This window comes from Podarcis raffonei, chromosome 3 (assembly GCF_027172205.1).
Source record: "Podarcis raffonei isolate rPodRaf1 chromosome 3, rPodRaf1.pri, whole genome shotgun sequence".
In the NCBI taxonomy this organism is placed as follows: Eukaryota; Metazoa; Chordata; class Lepidosauria; order Squamata; family Lacertidae; genus Podarcis; species Podarcis raffonei.
The window spans coordinates 78,096,237-78,118,509 of NC_070604.1; the positions used below are offsets into that span (position 1 = coordinate 78,096,237).

Below are 22,273 nucleotides of genomic sequence, written 5' to 3' on the forward strand. Positions count from 1 at the left end.
CTCTTTGGGGGAGGAAAATCGTTTTCTTTTTAAAAAATAAAACACTGCAGAAAGAGGGGAATGAAATATACAGCTTCCACCAGCAAGACTGGTTTATCAGTTTCAGGTTCACCCTCTCCTGCCCCCTTTGGCTTGGCTTCTCCAAGTGATGTTTATTCAGAACAAATTGAAACAATGATTTAATCCTCAGTAAATCTGAACTGTTTTCTCAGTGTGCAAGAAAGCACTGGAATAAATTAACAAGCTTTCAAGGTCCACTTTGAATAAAAAGGTAACATATTTGTCGTGTGTGTGTGTGTGTGTGTGTGTTGAAGGATGATCCTACTCAGAGAGAGGCTGTCTAACATTATTTCTCTCTCTCTCTCTCTCTCTCTCTCTCTCTCTCTCTCTGTATGTGTGTGTGTGTACATGTACACACACACACACACACACACACACAGGTACATATCCTTTCTACCTATTGTGTTCTTTTTGAGGCTCTTTGAGAAACAAATCCAGGACTTTACACATCACAGATGGAGTATTACTGACACCTATGGTTGAAACAAAATTTTTTTTCCCTTCCAGTAGCACCTTAAAGACCAACTAAGTTAGTTCTTGGTATGAGCTTTCGTGTGCATGCACACTTCTTCAGATACCAACATGCACACGAAAGCTCATACCAAGAACTAACTTAGTTGGTCTTTAAGGTGCTACTGGAAGAAAAAAATTTAACTTAGTTGGTCTTTAAGGTGCTACTGGAAGGAAAAAAAATTTTTGTTTTGACTATGGCAGACCAACACGGCTACCTATCTGTAACTGGACCTATGGTTGAGTTTACCCAAGTGCTATCATTTACAAAATTATTTTTTTCCCCCTTGTTTTTCTTGGTCTGAAACTTCCAGATCTGCAAAGGCAGCACCTGATTCTAAGTGGCAACATTGCACTCTCCTGCTTGGTCACTACCACCTCCTGGTCAGCCACGCTACTCAGCTGTTCATAGCCCTCCCCAGCCTGCTCCAAGGCTCTCACCTCAGTAAGAAGGTCAGAGGGGAGAGCCAACACCCCTGCTCTCCCCTCCAATGAGGCTAAAGTCAGGGCAAAAAAGGGACACCCTCCCCCCAGTTACTTCCTCCTGCTGTGTCTGAGCCTTCTGGTCCAGGCCTGATCCTGACACTGCAGCAGGGCCAACGACACCCCACAACAACAGCTGATTAATTTTAGAAGCCGAACATTAGATCCCACTGATTTATGGAGTGAAAGGACATTAGTGACTGTGCTGGATTTGAGACCAGCTCTTCATTGCAATGAAACAGAAATGCAGACACATAGTTTATATAACAGGGATAAAACAACTAATATAATGTGCATTTGCCACATGATAAATGAGCTACAAAGTACTACTGAACATATGTTTGAGTTCAGAATTAGTAAAAGATCTTGATGGATTATGAAATATTGTCACAATCAGGCACTGGGACTCACAGGAGACCATTTAATTAAATACTGTGATATAAAACTCTTGACTTACACCATATGTTTCTCTGTCCCACAGTGCCCATTGTGACTGGCAGAGGCTCTTTAAGGGAGAGATATTTCCCTGCCCTGCTTTTCTGAAATCCTTTTCTCTGGAAATATAAGACACTGAGCTTGAATGACCATTCTTTTCCTGTATGGCATGATTTTATTGAGGCACACAGTTACTCAATGCCACCAGCATATGCAATTATATGGCTCACCTAAGACTTTACAGAACCTTCATTTGCAGTAATGGAGGAACTCACAAGTGAAGAATGCTTTTATTTTTAGACATATTGTTTGCAAAGTGATTTTTTGTAAATTCTTTATGATCCCTTTGCAGCTGTTCTGTATCTTTGTGCTTTAGTCCTTGCAGATTGTGACGTGTTGTGGTTCACAAATTTTATTTTCTTTATTTTTGTTATGTTTTCAGTTTTTTAAAAAATCAACAATTTTTTAAAGTGTAAGACATTGAACCTAGAACTTTAAATAAGCAACAGAGTTCCCTTTTCTGCAGCATCCATAGCTCTCCACCCTTTAGCCTCCTCTCACTTGTGCTTTCTTCCCTTCTTACCATCTAAAGTAACTCAACCTCAATATTGTAAACAAAAGAAAAATGTCCTATCTCTGAAATGTTACATTTTATTATCCATTGATCTGCCAATGCCATTTTTTTTTAAAAAAAATAATTTTTATTAACTGGCCAATCACATCAAATTAAATCACATCGTATAAATTCCAAATTACAAAGCCAAATTTTTAAATTTTGTTGGGGGAAGCCATACTGCAAGATCCAAAGGGGGATTCAGATCATCTTCTTATTACTGCGTTAATGTCCAAATCAGTCCCAATCAGTCCAGACAAAGTTCATAATTCTATCCAGTCTTATCTTGGTGTTTCCACATCATATCTTGTTCATATGATTTCTCTTTTTCCTTTACAATCTATTCTGTTAGTCTCCTTAAGCCGATAGCAAGTCTAATAATCCTGTGTGGATTTCCCGTTCCTCCACTAAGTCCAGATGGTTTCCATATATCTCCTTCGTAGATAACATCACTCTTTCCATCGTAAATTTTGGCATTTGTCGCTCTTAAGTCCCACCGAGGAGTTGATCCACGATATGTAAACAACTCTATTTCTCTCTTTCTCCTCCCAGACCCAAGAGCTCCAACAATGCCTCCCAAAATGGCGACGGCATTTTTAACTGCGTCATTCCAAAACTCTTAGCTTTCCAGCTTCATCTTGAAACATTGCTTTGGTTCGAAAGTTTATCTCCACACAGCCTTAAATCCACAGCTTAAGTCCTTAATTTCTGACTCATTAGGGGAGGGGATTCTTGTTAAGTCACATGAAAAAAGGGAAGGCAGGTTTCCCCCCCCCCCAGTCATGTCATACCGTATCTTGACGTATCATCTCATATTTTATTCTTGTCTTGTTATCAGAGATCTCTTCTGTCAGCAGTCTTTACTCCCCTTTTTCCTTGAAGCATGTGCAATTAATCTCGTCCAAATTGTTTCTTTTGAAGATGCTTGCAACTAGCGGCGCGAATCAGGGACGGCGTTGAGGAGTGCCGGAATCCCACAGGAGGGCTTTGTGCCTAGTGCCCCCACCCCCACAAATTCGGGGGTGGTATAGGGCACAGCAGGCAAGGGCCGTCCCCCCCACAATCCTGGGGGGGGGTTAAGGAGGCTAATTACCCCCATCATAGCCTCCAAATTACCTCGTGTGGGTCGGAGAGATGTTATTGTCAGCCATCTTCTGATGCGCCACCTAGTGGCCCCCCGCCAATGCCATTTTTTAATCTTTCATGTAGCCCAATGAGAGCTGTTTTCAAGGAAAAGACTATTATTATTATTATTATTATTATTATTATTATTATTATTATTACAAACTACTTCAGTCTGATCTGTATATCATGTTGCAATAAGAACAATGTGTGCAAAAGGCAATTCTCTCTATTTTGGAGATAAAATGAGGTCACATCTGTGGTTCTCTGGGTAATTGCTCTAACTTCAGTGAACTAGCCCTGAAGGTTCTTCACAAGCCTCCTGCACTTGTGACGCTAACAGGATTTTTTTTTAATAGAAAAAAGTATAAGGATACTCTGCTTCTTTCCATGAACGTCCAGGTTAAAGGGGGAATGCACTTTCTTTAATCTGTCCTGACACTTCCTGCTGCATAAGAAGCTCCTGGGAACATGCAGAACTTTCGTGCAAGCTTTTGCCTCATATTTTAGTGACTGATCAGATTTTATCTGTAATTTTAGTAAAGCTTGTGCATTATGTACTCTCTCTGCCTTTGAATAACCAGAAAGGAAATACACAGCTCCATAGATGCGGATGGGATTACCCAGAGATCTGCAGTGCCACGTTTATCAGAAATTCAGATTTCTTCCATTTCTGTTATTGTCAAAAGAGTTTCCTTTTATAGGAATGATTCATTGTATATCTGTCAGTCACAAGTGGCTTTTTTCTTCAGATAACATACCTTGCTTTCTGGTGCAACTTGACAGCTCTGCTTATCTACGCATATTCTTTGCTGCAAAAACAAGAGAGTCTTGTGGCACCTTAAAAAGTGACAAATTAATTATTGGCTAAGCACTTTAAAATCCATTTTATCAGATTTCTGAAGTGTCATCCTAAGTTAGCAGGTATGCATAAGAGGGAAAATGAAATGCAAAAAGTACAGATTGACAACTTTAATATCTGTAAAATAGGCAGAGTGACCATTCCGAAAGCATTGGTGATAACACAAACATCCTGGCATTGTTATGTTAAATATCATTACAGTGGTACCTTGGGTTACAGACGCTTCAGGTTACACTCAGCTAACCCAGAAATACTACCTCGGGTTAAGAACTTGGCTTCAGGATGAGAACAGAAATCGCGCAACAGCGGCAGCGGGAGGCCCCATTAGCTTAACCTCAGGTTAAGAACAGTTTCAGGTTAAGAACGGACTTCCAGAACGAATTAAGTTCTTAACCCGAGGTACTACTGTATTATCATTTATATGTATATCCTTCCCGTCCTCCCAGAAAAGTATAAGGCCAGCAATCATACAAACAGTAAAATTTCTAAAAATAATTCAAATACATGTACAGACTGCAAAAGATCTCTACTTAAAATACTTTTTGGAAGAGGAAGGTGCCAATAGAGATGTAAACTAATATTCAATGGGAGGGAATTCCATAGGGAAGTACTACAACACGAAAGGCACAGGTTGCTAGGCCTATATTCTGCAGGATATATAAGGTCATATCTCCAGGAGGCTCTCACATGCAGAGCACAGTGTTTATATAAGGGGTGAGACAATATTTCAGTTTGTCTGGTCTTAAGCTGCATTGGGCTTTATGCACCAAAACCAGCACCTTTAGCAGCTAACAGACAGCCTGTGCAATTCTTTCAGCAGCACTATAACATGGTGGTGTTTTCCCCAGTGAGCAGTCGAGCTGATGCATTTTGCACTAGTTGCATATCCCAGACCAACCTCCAAGGGAGCCCACAAAAAGCATATTGTAGTAATTAAACCCAGAGTTTTCCAGTGCATGGTTGACAGTGGTCAGGCTATCCCAGTCTAGAAACATCCATAGATGTCTTACCAGCCAAAGCTAGCAGAAGGTACTCTTAGCCACTGAGGTCACATGGGTCTCTAACAACAAAGATGGATCTATGACATTGCTCTTTCAGGTATGTACAACCTCATCCAAATCAGGCAATTGACTAATTATCTGGATTCAGGAACCAACCATCCACAGCACCTCCATCTAGCCAAGATGCAGTTGGTTGACCCTTATCCAGCAGACTACCAAGTCTAGACACCAGTATTCTTGCTTAGTTTTTCAGCCTTTCAACAGCAGTGAGCATTTTCCCTTAATGGCTTTAAAGTCTTCTGAAAAGCCAGTTAAAATGCTTTTCCTGCAGTGGTACAAATAATGGGTTGTGATATTATAACTAAAACACCAAAATATGCTTGTCAAGTGCAGCAGAAGGTTAGTTTAAACATCAGATTTTAATTCTGCCCTTTTACTAAAATGCCAAAGGATAAATAAATTGTTTTTCAAAAAATTCCCTAAATTACAGAAGTAGAAACCCAATCATTTTAACTTGAATCCAAATTGGCCCAAATCAGTAAAATCAAGAGGGGAAGATGCTGGGGCAGCCTGATTTCACATGTGCATGATTTCACTCTGCTTCTTGCTTCTGTTACCTAAGCCAATAGTTCTCTGTTGACTGTTTACCCTCTGCTTTCAATAGGGATCTTAGGTCTCTCTCTTTTTACCCTCTTCTCTCAAAAGGGAGATCTGCCTCTCACACAAATACATTGATAATCATGATCCTACTGTCTGTGGCCCTCTAAATGTCATTGGACTCCAACTCCCATCAGCCCCAGCCAACATGGCCAATAGTTATGGGAATGATGGGAGTTCTCATCCAACAACATCTGGAGGGCTGCATGTAGTCCATCCCTACCCTAGGGAAACACTTCATTGTAAAAGTTTACCAATGTTGATTCTGGTGATAATTCTCTAATGCCATTTGGACTTGAGGAATTAGCACAGCCTGTGTGTGACTTTCCGCTCTAAGCAAATGGAGATCTCTGTTTTATGAGCATATATCAATTTGTAACAGTTTAACTGCCATACCTTACCCCATCCAGGTAAATTTGGGAGAGATGCTGAGAATACAAAAGGCATAATAAATCCCAGACACTGAAAAATCCCTTTCCTCAAAGGCTCCTAAGTTAAGGTTACCAGACGTCCCCGTTTCCCAGGGACAGTCCCCGGATTTATAAATTAGTCCCCTGACAAAATCCATCTGTTTAGTAGGAAGTTGAGAAGTGTCACTGGATTCATTAAAAAAAAAATCTGGTAACCTTATCCTAAGTGATAGTGATAGTGCAGTGGATTTTGGTCTAAGTTTGAAATGCTGGATAGCATTGCTGCCAGAAAGATACCTAGCCTGTGCTCAGAAAATCAGCACATGACTTTTGAACACAAGATGGCACCAGAAGACTAGGCTTTCTTGACAGTGTGCTTTTCTCCTACTGTGTGTTCTAATGTATTATTGGTTTGGGGCTTTTTTGTTTGTTTGTTTTAATTTTGCACATTATAATTTTTTTGAAAGGTTTGGTTTTTTGTGAGTGTGTCATATGCATGCTCTTTAGTGGAACTTTGACACAGGGCAATCATATTTTATGTAATATGGCTTACAAGCAGTGCTCTCCCCCGGGGTTACTCAAGGGTACACAGTACCGGCACACACCCCAGAAGAAAAGCAGTACCGGCACAAACCCCAGAAGAAAAATGTGATACTTACTGTACCAACTTCATAGTGAATACAGGCACATTTTTTTCAAGAAGAAAAGCACTATATACAAACATATTCTAAAAGTCAAGAAAATCAACAGCAGCAACACTGAAACTGTAAAAATAGACACATGGTTTATATATATATATATATATATTCACACAGTAGCTACTTAGAGTTACAGATATGAATATCTTAAAGTAGCACCACTTAGCTGTGATTTTGACACACACTAATATGCAAGTAATGTTACACAACGTGGCATTTCAGTAGCACTATACACAAGTTAGGCCTATATTGCATCCAGCTTATATAGGTGGGGATACATGGTCCACCTTATTGCATGTATATTTCAAGAATAAAAGTAGACAATGTGGGTAGAATATAATAATAAATGCATTACCCAAAGTGGCTAAACATTAATGTTAGAAAATCTAGAATAGAGTCTCCAATGCTATTTTGAATTTATATACTGTGCTAGGTGTTGGATTCAAAAATAACAAATGGGTGAACAAGCGTTCATCCAAAGTGGTTTCAATAAGTCATTTTATAAATGCAGTCACTCAAAACCGATCAAAACAAAATTGGAAACCTATGTTTTGTCTTGAGGGGAAATGTTCAGATGGAAGAGATCTCACACAGTGATAGGAGACCCAAGACCCAAAACGGAGGCAGTAAAAGTGGCATTTAGAAGAACTTGCACTCGAGATTCTTTGGATCCAAGCCAGTAGATGCTTGCCATACACTGTCATGGGAGCCATAGGTCAGCCATAGGAGTAGCCTCCCCAAAGCTGATGGGCATTACCATTCCTATGGTGTGTTCCTTGTCATGTGATTGATTATGCAGGATGGAGTTTACTTGTCCCCTCTCCAAAGAGAGAGAAAAATACAGCATCCTTAATGTGGTCTACACATTAAGAAGTGGCCAGTGGCGACAATGGTATTTTAAATCTAGGAACATGCATGCCAGGTAAGTAATATGAGGGTGCCATAGTAAGCATGCAGGCAGTATTAGATTAACACATTTATTCAGTTCCACCAGGATTATAAAGTTTAGAAACCACATAGCACCCCTGTCAACTAGAAACAAAATTCAAAACTATAGCCATTTTCCTAGCAAGCACAATCTCCTTCTCCCTCTCAAACTGGTTTCCCTGGCAAGTGGATTGATTTGTTATGTTAGCTTAATGGTTCGTTGGTGTTCTCCTTAGCGGCCAAGCTATAGAATGCCTAAAGGAAGTCTCTGCATAATAGGTCTGCATAAAACTTGATCGTATTTTAATTATTCCCAGTGCTCTTTTAATCACATAATTTTCAGTACAAGTACCAATTATGATGGTACTTCAGTACTTAAGACTATTGTATTACTTAATGTAGCTGCATTAAGTAGTACAATGTGCATCAGATCCTTCCAGGTTTTACTGGGTACAGATGTGTGGTACCAGCCAGCACCCTTTTTGGATTTCATTTTGCTTTGCTCCTTGTGCTGATCTTTATTTCCCTTTCATGTGTGCTTTTCATTACTAATTCCCTCTTTCACAAATGTATACAAGTGGGTGCTCTTGAAGTGAGATTGTTAAGTGGCTGGGTATTTGGTGCCTACTAAACAAATCGGAAAAAGAAATTAAATTTTATATAGGATGGCTCAGACTCATTGACTGTGATGTTGCATTAGCAGCATTTCTGAATGAACAGAATTTCAGCAAAAATGGAAAAAGCTATGGGACAGTGGCTTGAAAAGAGCCATTTCTCTTCATAGGCAGAATAAGAAGGCTTGTCTCCCTTTAACAAAGTGCAGGAAATATTTCTTCATTCTTTCCATAAATATATTTATATGATTTTTACCAAATCAACATATTCAATAACATACTGAGTTTTGTATCTGCTAACTAGGAAAAGGACAAGGTGTTTGCAGAGGTAACTGCTCTCTCATTGCTCACCAGCTCAGAGCAAGCAGAGCAGGTAACTGACGATAGTAGTAAGAAGGAGCTGCAGGATCAAGATGGTCTAGGAATCAGTAGTTAACTGCTGTCTGTTAGTATATATTTTCCTTCATAAAGAAGAACCCTAGTACACCAAAACTCATGTAGCCTGACAACTCTAGATACTCTGCATGCCTCACTCTCTTTCTTTTTATGGAGAAGCAAAGTAAAAAAAGGTAAAGGTAAAGGACCCCTGGATGGTTAAGTCCAGTCAAAGGCAACTATGGGGTTGCGGTGCTCATCTCGCTTTCAGGCCTGCATGGAAACACTGTTTACCTTCCTGCCACAGCAATACCTATTTATCTACTTGCACTGGCATGCTTTCAAACTGCTAGGTAGGCAGGAGCTGGGACAGAGTAACATGAGCTCACTCCATTGCGGGGATTTGAACCGCCGACCTTCTGATCGGCAAGCCCAAGAGGCTCAGTGGTTTAGACCACAGTGCCACCCGTGTCCCTACAAGCAGAAGGTAATATTATGGTAAAGTCAATTATAAGTATATTATGAGTGTGCACATGAGTCATGCATGTCACAGACCTATGACATATTATATCATGAGTGGGCAGATCACAAGGAGGCAGATTCCAATATGATCTATATCAGATTTTTCTATCTTGATTTAAAAAATATAAAATTAGGAAATCTAAAAATAAATGGTATGGAATCTATTAGTCACATTGTGATGAAATTTTGCTGTTTTGGAGTCAAGTAATAATTGACACCAGAGAAACTAATATATAATGATATTTTATGTTCAGTGAGATTCTCTTGCCTTTGATAATAGTATCCTTGGTGACAATGCCACCTTGATTGGCATGTCTATAAAGTCAATGAAAATTTATATCTGTTTATGAACACAGGATTTCTCATTTACTAAGCAACGTAGAAGTGCTGTTCTTTTAAGTCTTGTCTGGAATTACCAAAATCTATCTTTTTAAAGTTTTATTGGTCAAAGTTGTGGAGCAGGAGTAGCAAAAACTATTTCTGGCAACCAATAGGCTCTCTTTTTTTCAGATGCTATTATGGTAATTCACTTTGCTATCATAGTGTGTCTTTTGCAAGCAGCAATGCAGCAGATGAGCTCCCTCCAGTGGGCACCATGTCATCTACCTTGGTTGATTACCTTCACACAACAGTGGTCCATAACGGGGTGGGCAGAGGCAGTAGTGTCCTCTTGATGACACTATGCTTGTTGGGATGGGGCAAGCTAAGGCAGGGTAGTTGTGAAGCTGTTAAAAAAAAAAAGTCACACGGGGAGGGATTATCACAGTATCTGAAAACCAAAGGACATACTGAATGCCAAAAGTTAAGCATTCTTTTTGTTCTTCTAGCCCAGTATTGTAATTGTATAGTGAATTTACTATATGATGCATAGTTGCCAGGAATACTGGTTTACTGCTGTTCAGGGAATTCTGCTCTTAAGCACTCTTGCTAAATATTCCAAATTACATCTGCTGCAGAGTACAACTGTGCCGTCTCTTATATAATGAGACACACTGTTTAGGTAATAAAAAGAGCTCAGTCACATTTTTAATTAGAGCTGTCAAAAATGCATCTTAACTACATGCCCTTGGCCTTCTCAAAATATGCTGCAGCAATAAAAGTAAATCCGTTATAATGAAGGCACTTTTATGAAAAGCCTCTCCTCCTTCCAAGAGGGGAGGTGTTGTGGGCGGGGCGCGATTTCTGCGTCACGCAGGGGCCATTATGGCCCCTGCCCCACTCACCTGGCTGGCGCACCACGCCCACAGGTAAGCACCCAACCGGGCGGCTTAGAGAGGGCGTGGTTCGCAGTGTAATTTACTGCTGCGCCAGCCATTCTGCCTCATTTTCCGCCTTCCCGTGGTTGTGGCCTTTTCTTGCCCATTAACCTTATATTCCGTGTCCATGTGTCTTCATTCCACAAAGCGGGGATCGGGTCCTCGAACCACAACCAGGGGCTGGTTCACACAGCTGAGGCAAGAATCCTGTATACGTAAGTGACAGAGCAGTAGGCATGTGTGCACCATGCCCTCAACCACACAGAATGTATGACATATTTGCATACATCTATATGCATGTAGATTCAGACCCATAATCCCTTTAGGATGAAAGGATCATGGGAATCAAGCATACACATATTTGCTCCATAGTTCAGCTTCCATCATATGCACAGGAGGAGCATACATTTACTGGTCTAGTGCACAATTGAGTACAGGCTTTCTACCAATAGCAGAGTGGTGGTGAGGTTGCATGGATGCACCAATGTGAGTGCTGGGTCAGTTGTGGCACTCCCACCAGCAGTGCTCTACTGCTTTCTGTTTCTTAACCTGACCAGGCTTGGTACACTCAGAGTTAATTGGTTTTAATGTACCTAAGCCTTAATGAGGTTGAAGAGCATTGCATTTCAACATAGCATAAAGGGGGTGGGGATGCTGATCCTGTTGAAATGAATAAGATTGTGTTCTGCTTTATTCCTGACTGATTTATCCTTTGTGCCCACATTTAACTTGTGTAAGACCTTGTATCTGGCAAGATGCCCCATGGCAATTGCCTCATCCCAAGTTGCCTGAACCCTAGGCGTTCTGCTGCACTAATGCAATTTCAAAGCTGGGTAGGTTGTCAAGTGTTAAAGAGCTCATTCTGCAGCCTCCAATAATAAGTAGAATTACAGTATCAGCAGCACTTAAGGTCTAAGCTACATGCTGCAAGCCTCCCATTATTTGATGCAATGATTATTATGAGATTAGCACTTGCAGGTGATTCAGGTGTTGCAAACAGTATATATAGGCAGCAGCTTTGTTAACTTCTCTTTAGAAAGACTTTTATAAATGTACACTGTAGTTAGTCAATGGGACTTTATAATTAGGCTACTAGTCAAATAATGGATCCTTTAATTACTCTGAAGTTCATTTTAAGACAATCAGTGAGATTTCTAATGAACTTCTCTGAAGGTCTTCAATACTAGGAAAGTAGTTGCAGAGGGAGCATGGATTAAGGGAATATATGTAATATATAACACTGATCATGTGCTATAATTTTAGAGTTATCACCTGAACATTTTAATATGTTTTTATTTATTAAATTTCTATACTGCCCTTCATCCAATGATATGCCCTCATGTTTAGTGCTTTTGCACTTGCTAATCTGTAGATAGCTTTCTCTCTTTTTTTCATTTGTTTGGTAGTTAAAGCAATGATGTTGCAAAAAAAGTTAAGAATTGCTGATAAGTCATTTTTCTGGAATAACTTGGTTGTGTTTTGCAGTCTAATGAATGTATAACAGGGAGTTAATTGAAGGTATAGTCATGAAATCAAATGTCTTATGCTAGTATACTTTCCTTCACATTCTGGGTGGAGTTGTTTTGTTACAGGAAAAGTAAGTCTCTGATTAAAGAAGTACCTATTTCCCTACAATATTCAGTGTAATGTCTGAATCGACATTGCAAGGAACATTGGATCAGTTTACCATAAAGGATGTATCTAATAGCTGGTAAAGGATTTGCTGCATGTAGCAGCCTGCAGTCATCTCTTGAATCTACTCATCTGAGTAGCCTTCCCAGGTGGGATTCAATTACCAGCAAATTCAGGTTGTACAATTAAAGCTAATTTGGAGTTCTATGATGTATACAAATTCATTGATCAAACAAAATACACAGTTTGGGAATGTATGCACACAGATTTTATAACTACCTTGACATCCAGTTGGGAAGGTATGTGTATATGATTATAATACAACATGTCCTTAAAGGTACCTGGCTGTCTCTAAAATAGATTTTCAGTTTGTCATGCATTGGACAAAAATCTTATTTGAAAACTAAACTGTAACAACCAGCACAGTCCTGAAATAGACTATGTTCTGCAGTCTGACTGCATTTCGGTAGTAAAAAATATATTAACTCCAGTCTCCCACTGTGGCTTCTGTGGAATGAGCAATTGGAAATTAAAAATGACGTCTTGTTCTTTTCTAATCAGGCCAGTCTTCAGAATTCAATATTAAACTTAGACATAATGCAATAAAACACTTTCACTAAAGCTTCTCTGCATAAATTTCATTTCTCAGCAGCTGCTCTTACAAATAATATAGCAGAAACTGTCTCCAAAATAAAAGAGGTGTTCTGGATTTGCACTGTAGGGTTTCCCTAAAGGCTAGAGGTCCAAGGTAAAAAATAATGAAAGCACAGTACTAATGCTTGCCATTCAGCAGAGGGGAAATGAGAACATACCTGAAACTGCTTTCATGGTTGTTTTTAATATGATGTGTCCATCCTTGATTTGTCAAGGCTTTAAATTGTGGAGAAAGTATGGGCTGTTACACTGATTCTTAGCAACCTTTGCAACAGGAGTACAGTACTTAGTTCTTCAGGTCATTGTGTTTTGTTTGTGGACACCTATATACCTGGTTTGTTTTATTTATTTATTTTATAGCCCACCCTCCAAAAAGTTCCCAGAATGGCTTACTCAATAAGTTAAATTACAGACCCTCCATGTATATCTATATTCCAGGGACAGTTCCGAATTTACAGAAGCCGTCCCGGTTTCTAATTTGATCCTGGAATGTCCCACTTTTCCTTAGGAAAATGTTGGAGGTTATGGAATTATGTGACCTCCAAGCCAAGGAGATAGGTATATAGCCTTTAGAAGACACCTGAAGGTAGCCCTGTACTGTATAGGGAAGGTTTTATTCTGTTTTTATATATGTTGGAAGCTACCCACAGTGGCTGGGGCAACCCAGTCAGGTGGGTGGGGTATAAATAATAAAATTATTGCCATTATTATTATTATTGAATAGGATGTCCCTATTTTTATCAGAGAAAGTTGGAGGGTATGAAATTGCGATAAAGCAAATGAAATGAAAACATTTAAATATAAAAGAGAAGCATGAAAAGAGTACGTGGAATTTAAAAAAAAAACTTAAGCAGCATAGAGAGGATTTTAAAGGCTGGGAAAATAAAAAGGTCATCCAATTTACATTAAGGTGAACCTCCTCAGGGAGAGGGCTCCACAGTCAGGGTGCCACCACTGAGTGGGCCCTTTCCCCTGTAGATAGCTGCCATAATGGGAGCACCCAAAGAAGGGCCTTGGTGTTATAGGTAGACACATATGGAGGCAGCAGCGTAGCATCAGTTGTTGATGCCCGGGGTGTGGGTGTGTACCTGGTGGGGGAGGCAGCATCCCAACCCTCGCTGCCAGTGCTGGCAGAGTGACCCCACCCCCCACTGGGGCAAAGCAGGGCGACATAGCAGGGAGCCAAGCGGGCCAACGCAGCCCTTGGTGGGTGGAGAGGAGCACCGTGCTGCGCTGGGGACCACTGTGGGGGGTGCCTGGTTCACACTCCCACAAAAATTTGTACCAGGGGCCACAGCCTCCTGGCACCTGCCCACACAATGCCCCTGTGCAGAAGCAAGTGGTCCTTGAGGTTCTATGTCCCAAGCAGTGAAGGGATTTAAAGGTAAAAACTAGCATTTGAACTGAGCCTGGAAATGAACTGATGGCCAGCGCAGCTGAAAAAGCGTAGGTGCTATTATGTAGTCCCAGGTCCGGTGAGAGGTGTGGCCTGTAGAAGGGGAGCCAGACAGAGATCCCTGGAGGACTACATTCTGACTGAGGTTCCATACACCAAGCTGAAAATGTCAACAGGCTAAATTTTTAAAGCAACAACTATTTAGACCTTTTTTCAATCCTCTGCATGCAAAATGAGTGAGATTTTCTCAGAGATAAATCAACCAAATAATCTGAGCAGAAGAACAGAGGGAGATAGTTTCATATGGGAATTTCAAACTCTAAACCTGTGCAAAATACCAAAATTTAGAGCAGCAGTCCTGTTTTGCTGCATTTAACTCGTCTAACTTTTATTCTGAAAAAAAAGTGTTTTAAGTGGTAAATACCTAGCTAAAGTGGAACTTTTAAGATCACATGTTGAAGAACAAGAAAGTTCAAGGATAGTAAAATAAGACCTTCATCAGGATGACAGTTCATAATGTGGTATGTGAGCTTCTGAGTGACATGGAATGCTTTCCTCAGACTCAATACAGTTAAAAAAAGTGGGGTTATACATATGTTGTATGATACACAGTTCTGTCTGCAGCCCATTTCAGTTAACAATACCAGTATTAAAAGTTCAAGCTATACCTGGTTTTTTTAAAATAAAGATTGCCATACAGCTTTTTATGTGTAGTCAGAACACTTTCCCAGAGCTATTTGCATGATATTAATAGATAACAATATCTTATGCAAATTTATATTATCTTATGCAAATTTATAGTATCTTATGCAAATTTATAATAAAATGACAAAGCAGTACAAAATTCATTCACTTTTCTTATTATACTGAGACCTGCTGGGCCAGAGTCCTTTTGGGCAACCACAAATAACAGTTGGCTTCCAAATCAGCTCACAAGGAAGGGCCGTGGCGCATCTGCTTTGCAGAAGGTCCCTAGTTTAATCTCCAGCTTCTCCAGGTAGAGTTGGCAATGTCCCCCACCTGGAACCCTGGAGAGCTGCTGCCACTCAGTGTAGACAATACACAGCAAGATGGGCCAAAGCAGCTTCCTATGTTGTGAGTTGGATTTGCACATGACATATAGTTGTAGAACTAACAAAAATATGGAATGAATACTAAACTGGTGTGGATGGCTCCCTAGCTCTTGCTAGTTCTGTGTATCCAGAATACGTATTTGAATCCACAAAGCAACTTCCTGGTCACAGATGGCTTATCAAAAACTATTGTGCATTTATAATGGGAACGCGGGTGGCGCTGTGGGTAAAACCTCAGTGCCTAGGATTTGCCGATCGTATGGTCGGCGGTTCGAATCCCCACGGCGGGGTGAGCTCCCGTCAATCGGTCCCAGCTCCTGCCCACCTAGCAGTTCGAAAGCACCCCTAAGTGCAAGTAGATAAATAGGGACTGCTTTATAGTGGGAAGGTAAATGGCGTTTCCGTGTGCTGCACTGGTGCTGGTTCGCCAGAGCAGCTTCATCACGCTGGCCACGTGACCCGGAAGTGTCTGCGGACAGTGCTGGCTCCCGGCCTCTTAAGTGAGATGAGCGCACAACCCTAGAGTCGGACACAACTGGCCCGTACGGGCAGGGGTACCTTACTAAATTTATATACCGCCCTAAACTCCAGAGGTCTCAGGGTGGTTCACAGAACAAGTTCAGCATAAAACACTACAATATATATAATATAAATATAATATATAATCAAAATAATATAATATATATTATTTAATCAAAATAAAAATTAGACTTAATTTCAGTTGAGTCTGATGGTAAGAAGTTACTGGCTCTTTAGTATTTAGTGAAAACCCAGGTTTTGACAGCAAAATGTTGTACTATGAAGTATTTGTTGTAAATGTAACAGGACTTATTGCCTGTATATCCTGCCTTCATTTTATGGATAGTATAACCCATCTCCAGGCCTTTTGAATATTTGGCTAATGGTATGGAAACCTCATCCATTCTGTCAGTGCTGGGAACAGTGTAATTTACCATATGCTTAGCACCTAAGGGCAGCTTCCATGCTGGAAAAAAGCTAAGCTGAAATTTCAGATGAATGCAGTATTCAGGTTTATTATTGTTGAATCTAGAATGCCTGATTCTGCTGATGTCTAACATGATAATTCACTGAGCACAACTGAGTCTGGTCCTTAAACAATACATGCATTATGTTGACTGCTTTGCTGATGCAAGTTTTTAAGGAGGTCATGCATAAATCTTTAAGTTAGTATTTTAAAACTCTGTGTTGTTAAGCTTCTCTGCCAGCATTCAAGCAGCACTAAGGCAGCTGTTAATACGTTACAATGCTTCTTACTGAGTCATGCACCAAGCAGGCAAAGCAACAATCATGCTGTCTGTGTGATTCATATTTTCCCACAGTTTTTTATGCCATCATTCCGGTATATAAAGCAGGTTTTCAGAGTGACAAGATTTTGATAGTTCAAATGTATTTTTATATTCCAGTGTATAAAGAGAAAGGAGATTGAGGAGAAGCACAGGAAGGTGGCATTAAATGGAGCAATGGGTTGGAGAAGGAGTGGGAGGTAGATGCTTGAAGAAGACAGGACTCCTGGTAGCAGGATGGAGAGAAAATATAAACTTTGAGATGGCCAGGGAAGTGGGCTAGCTGTTGGAGCCTGGTGGTCGATTTGGTCTTTGCATTCTGCTGCAACTTCTGCATGTCTAAAACCACCATTATGTTCCCAAGTGTGAAACACATTTTTCCTATACATCTGGAATATTGTTTCCTTCTCCTCCCATGTATACGGCTTACTGCGGGAACAAGGATATACAACCAATCAGTGACTGACGATGCCAGCTTTATAGTATTACTGGCAAAATGTGAACCTTTTGTTACTGATCAGACCATCTTGTGTGGCCAGGGCAGGCCCTATGATTAGGCAGAGTGAGGAGGCAGCCACCTCAGGTGGTAGATGCTTAGGAACAGCCCCTGGTTATGTCTCCTGAGCCTCTGGTAATTCTGTTCTGTGGCCACATGGCCTCCTAGCTTAGCATGCTGCATCAAGTGGGCTGAGGGATGCTATCCCATCCCATAATCAGTGTTGGCATTAGATTCAATTGCCAGTCTGGTCAGCTTCTGAATTAGGAGAGAGTGTCCTCTTGTCCTTCACCTGAGACAAAATGACTTGGGATGTTCCTGTGTGTGGCTGGCTAATATTTCAACTGTGTATCCATCACACTGAATGTTAGTCTTGTACAGTATATAGAAGAATGTTTGTGTAACAAATATGATAGTTGGAATATGAAAATATCTTAAGGTCGTTGTTATTTTTTTAAAAATGATAGCATTGTGTTCATTCAATATGAGTTGTTAAAAGCTTTCTCAGGATCCCTTTTGTCAGGACTTGCGTTATAATATACTGTAGAAGAATTGCTGTATTATGTTGAATAGTAGCTGCGCTTCACTTATTGATTGGCACATGCTTTCTCCATTGCATACTTTGATACAGAAAATGATACAATTTCATTATCCTTTCCCAAAAAATGAATGATAATTCCTATCATCTGTCTGTCTGTCTATCCACCCACCCACCTCAGTATTTTTTCACTTAAATAATGCAGAATATCCTTTCTTGATGACAGTGATGTTTGCATGCAATATATCCTGGTATATAATGCAATTCTGAAGAACTAATGATTCAGTAATTGTCATAATCAAAAAGTAAAATTGAAATGACTGCTAGAGTTAGAGAGGTTGTGAGACTGCAGAAATCATGAATCACTGTGGTACTACAACATTATTTGGGAAGAATAAGCATATGTATGGACAGGACTTGGAGAAAAATCTCTTTACTTTCTTATGTCCAGTCATTTTTTAAATAAGACCAGTGTGAAAAAGGCAAATCATCATGCCTGATCCTTTTAATTGGAGATGCCACTGGTAAAATTTTGTATTGTAAAGTTTGTGTGCTAACCCTTCCTTTGTTTCCTTCCTTTTATAAATTAATATACAACACAGGGACAGCACTAGTTAGCTGAATGAATATTTGAAATCATAATATATGTGGTCTCATAATCAGAAGAGGAGTTAAATAAAAAGTACATTCATTTTTAAAAGAAAGAAAGATTATGACCATAAGATAATTATCAAATATGTTGGAAACCATCTGTCTCATCAGACAATGGAAAAGTGTGTGATATCAATATTTTATGTATGATGATCTTATTTAGAAAATGGTGACTACTTCCTGAGTAGTTTACTCTTTTTGCAAGCAGTTTCCTACTGTTATGTCTACATTGGCAAACAGCCTGAGCTGTCCCATTAAAGTGATTTAATTACTTCAGTGCATCTTGTTCTTCAAAGATGGGGGAAGTGGGTTATGTGCTGCACACTCCCAAGACCCCAAGCAGCTCCCTGTAAAGCAATGGAAGACAAGCAGAGCCATTAAGGTGGCTTACTGGCTAGCACAGGGAATGGGGCTGGTTTTGCAAAGAGGGGATCCAGAAATTCTGCACAGCATACATTTATCTCACCATACGCATCTCTGCCCTGTGATCAGTGACTAGTCCTATCGTTACAACTAACTTCAAAATAATTAATCTGACGTGTCAAGAATTATGAAGTACAGATAAAAATTGGCAATGGTGATAAGTTAGTTGCTGATATTAGACACCCACTCCTTATAATATGGTCTAAACTACTAGTGGGATAGGTGACAACAGGTGGCTTGGATGCTGGTGCTCACATTCCATAGAGTGCCCTTGTTCCTTTGTACATTGTATTGAGACATATATGTGGAAGGTTATTAAATAAGAAGAATAGTTTAAGCATGCTGCTGCTGCTGCTGCTACCTCAGTACCAGGTATGATGTGTTAGGAAATCTTGATCTTTGCAGTACCAGTAGGAAAAATAGTCCTCCCTGAAAGATCTCCAGGAAAGGATTTTGAACCTTACATACTCCATGAATATCTGTAAATGGATCTATGCCACTATTCTTGCTCTATAGTGTGAACACATTGGCTTTAAAATTTAGTTGCTGCATATATAAAGGACTGAGCTCCTCACATACCAGCATTTCATTTGCTGGCCACAACCTTTCTGACATGCTGGCTGTGGCTTTGCTTCATTTTCTTTCTTTTCTTTTTTTTCTATAAAATATTTATTGAAGTTTTACAAAATGAAAAAAGAAAAAAGAAAAATACAAATAAAAAACAGTTCCATCTTGCCATTACATTCTTTCATTTACTTAATTCCCGGACCTCCTCTAACCTCCCTTTTTGTATTCCAATTTAATTTGTCAGTTCAGCAAATCCTTCCCCTCTTTGCTTATCCTAATCTTTAATCTTAAAATAATGTAACATAAGATTTTTGGTTATTAATAGTCCATTTTTTCATACTCCTTATAGCATTATAGCTAAAAACCACACAACTTTTAATCCAACATCATTCATTAATTTTACAATATTTCTGTAAATAGTCTTTAAATTTCTTCCAATCTTCTTCCACCGACTCTTCTCCCTGGTCTCGGATTCTGCCGGTCATTTCTGCCAATTCCATATAGTCCATCACCTTCATCTGCCATTCTTCCAGGGTGGGTAGGTCTTGTGTCTTCCAATACTTTGCGATAAGTATTCTTGCTGCTGTTGTGGCATACATAAAAAAAGTTCTGTCCTTCTTTGGCACCTGTTGGCCGACTATGCCCAGAAGAAAGGCCTCTGGTTTCTTCAAGAAGGTATATTTAAATACCTTTTTCAATTCATTATATATCATCTCCCAGAAAACCTTAATCCTTGGGCACGTCCACCAAAGGTGAAAGAATGTACCTTCTGTTTCTTTACATTTCCAACATTTGTTATCGGGCAAATGATAAATTTTTGCCAGCTTGACTGGGGTCATGTACCACCTGTATATCATTTTCATAATATTCTCTCTTAAGGCATTGCATGCCGTAAACTTCATACCTGTGGTCCATAACTGTTCCCAGTCAGTGAACATATTATGTCCAACATCTTGTGCCCACTTAATCATAGCAGATTTCACCGTTTCATCCTGAGTATTCCATTTCAACAGCAAGTTATACATCCTTGACAAAATCTTAGTTTTGGGCTCTAACAGTTCTGTTTCCAATTTTGATTTTTCCACCTGGAATCCAATTTTTTTGTCCTGATTATATGCCTCCATTATTTGATAATAATGAAGCCAATCTCGCACTTTATTCTTTAATTTTTCATAACTCTGCAATTTCAATTTGTCTCCTACTTGTTCCAAAATTTCCCAATATTTCGGCCATTTGGTCTCCATGTTGAGTTTTTTCAAGGCCTTTGCTTCCATTGGTGATAACCACCTTGGGGTTTTATTTTCAAATAAATCTTTATATCTTATCCAGACATTAAATAGTGCTTTCCTGACAATGTGATTTTTAAATGCTTTATGTGCTTTGACCTTGTCATACCACAGATATGCATGCCAACCAAATACATTGTTAAAACCTTCCAAATCCAAAATGTCTGTATTCTCAAAGAGTAGCCATTCTTTCAACCAGCAGAAAGCTGCTGATTCATAATACAGTTTAAGGTCTGGCAGGGCAAATCCGCCTCTTTCCTTTGCATCCGTTAAAATCTTAAAATTTATTCTGGGCTTCTTGCCCTGCCAGACAAATCTAGAAATATCTCTTCCTTTCACTTTCACAATATTCCACTTTCCCGTGCTCTTGGCTCTTTCCCTATTTCCGCTTCTTTCTGCAAATCTTCTCCACGGTCTCTCAGAAATCTATCTTTGTCGTCCAGTGATCTTATTTTTATCTTCCTTCCTTTGTATTTAAAGGACAAGCCTTGAGGGAACTCCCACCTAAAAAGGATTCTGTTACTTCTCAACAAAGCGACCAGCTCTCCGTAGTTAGACCTGAGGTCCAAAAGATGTTTCGGAATATCCTTAAAAATCTCAACACTTGACTGATAAATTTCCAAGGTCTTTTGGTAGTGCAAATTCAAGATTTTATCTCTCTCCTCTTTAGTTCGAAAAGTAATAAGACAGTCTCTCACTTTATTCTTCTTTCCTCCTTTTCCAAGCCTGAATGCACTTACTATCTTGAATTCTTCCTTTCCCGAATCTAGTTGCCAAAAGTCTATAAATTCATTTTCTTGCATTTGTTTACTTTAGTTTTTCAGCTGCTATTTGGAAACTCCAACCACAAGGGGGACAGACAAGTGTCTGAAGTAGGAACAGCAGCACAGAGGAATGCAACCAGCAGGCGCCTTGTTAATTGGAGCCCAGTGGAAAAACTGCTGCTGGATTTTATGTAAAAACAACAACACGGATCCCCCCACCCCACAAAAACAAAAAAATTCCTATGGTATCATTGAAACTGTTAGGTTTCAAGAACGGAGCAATGCTGTAGTTTTTGCTTTCTATTTTGTAATTATATATATTAAAAAATACTGGATTGCAAAAATAAAAATTCCCAATAAGAAAAGATATACAATTTCAAACAAATTTCAGATTTCTGCTAAGAAATCTTTTTTTCCCCTCCCAGTGGGCTGTTGATCATGTGGAGTCAGGGATCCCACACAGTTCATTCTTCTCAGATGATGCTAGTACTGTATACACAGAGGCACACTGAAGCTGTGGGGAAATCTCACAATGGGGATCATATGCCCATCTTGCAACAGGTGTGCATGGAAACAAGGCGCGAGTAGTACTGTGTGCTTGTAAATACATGGAAGAAGCAGAGGCAGCTATGCGAAACTTTTTTTTTGCAAGCATAATTGCTTCAGAGTTGGATCTAAGTGCAGTAAGTGTGTTGGCTCCACTAAAGTGTTAATTAAACAGCTAGTTACAGAAAAACCGCCTTTATGAACATATTGAATTGCTTAAAGATGATTTCATTTTGGAATGAGAGTGGTCCACTTAGAAACTGGTTGTGCAAATACAGTAAAAGGTTCCATTTTTATTGCGTTCAGAGATAAGGCCACACGCTTAAGCAGCTACCAAATATCTCAGCGATGACTACGCCTACCATACATACGTGAATTGGAAGAACACCAACTATGTA

General features: G+C 39.6%; 1 protein-coding gene across 3 annotated transcripts in view; it reads left to right on the top strand.

Moving 5' to 3' along the window:
• Positions 1-22,273, top strand: part of SLC35F3 (solute carrier family 35 member F3) — a 91,231-nt gene that overhangs the window by 34,202 nt on the left and 34,756 nt on the right. The gene's annotated exons all lie outside the window — the stretch shown is intronic.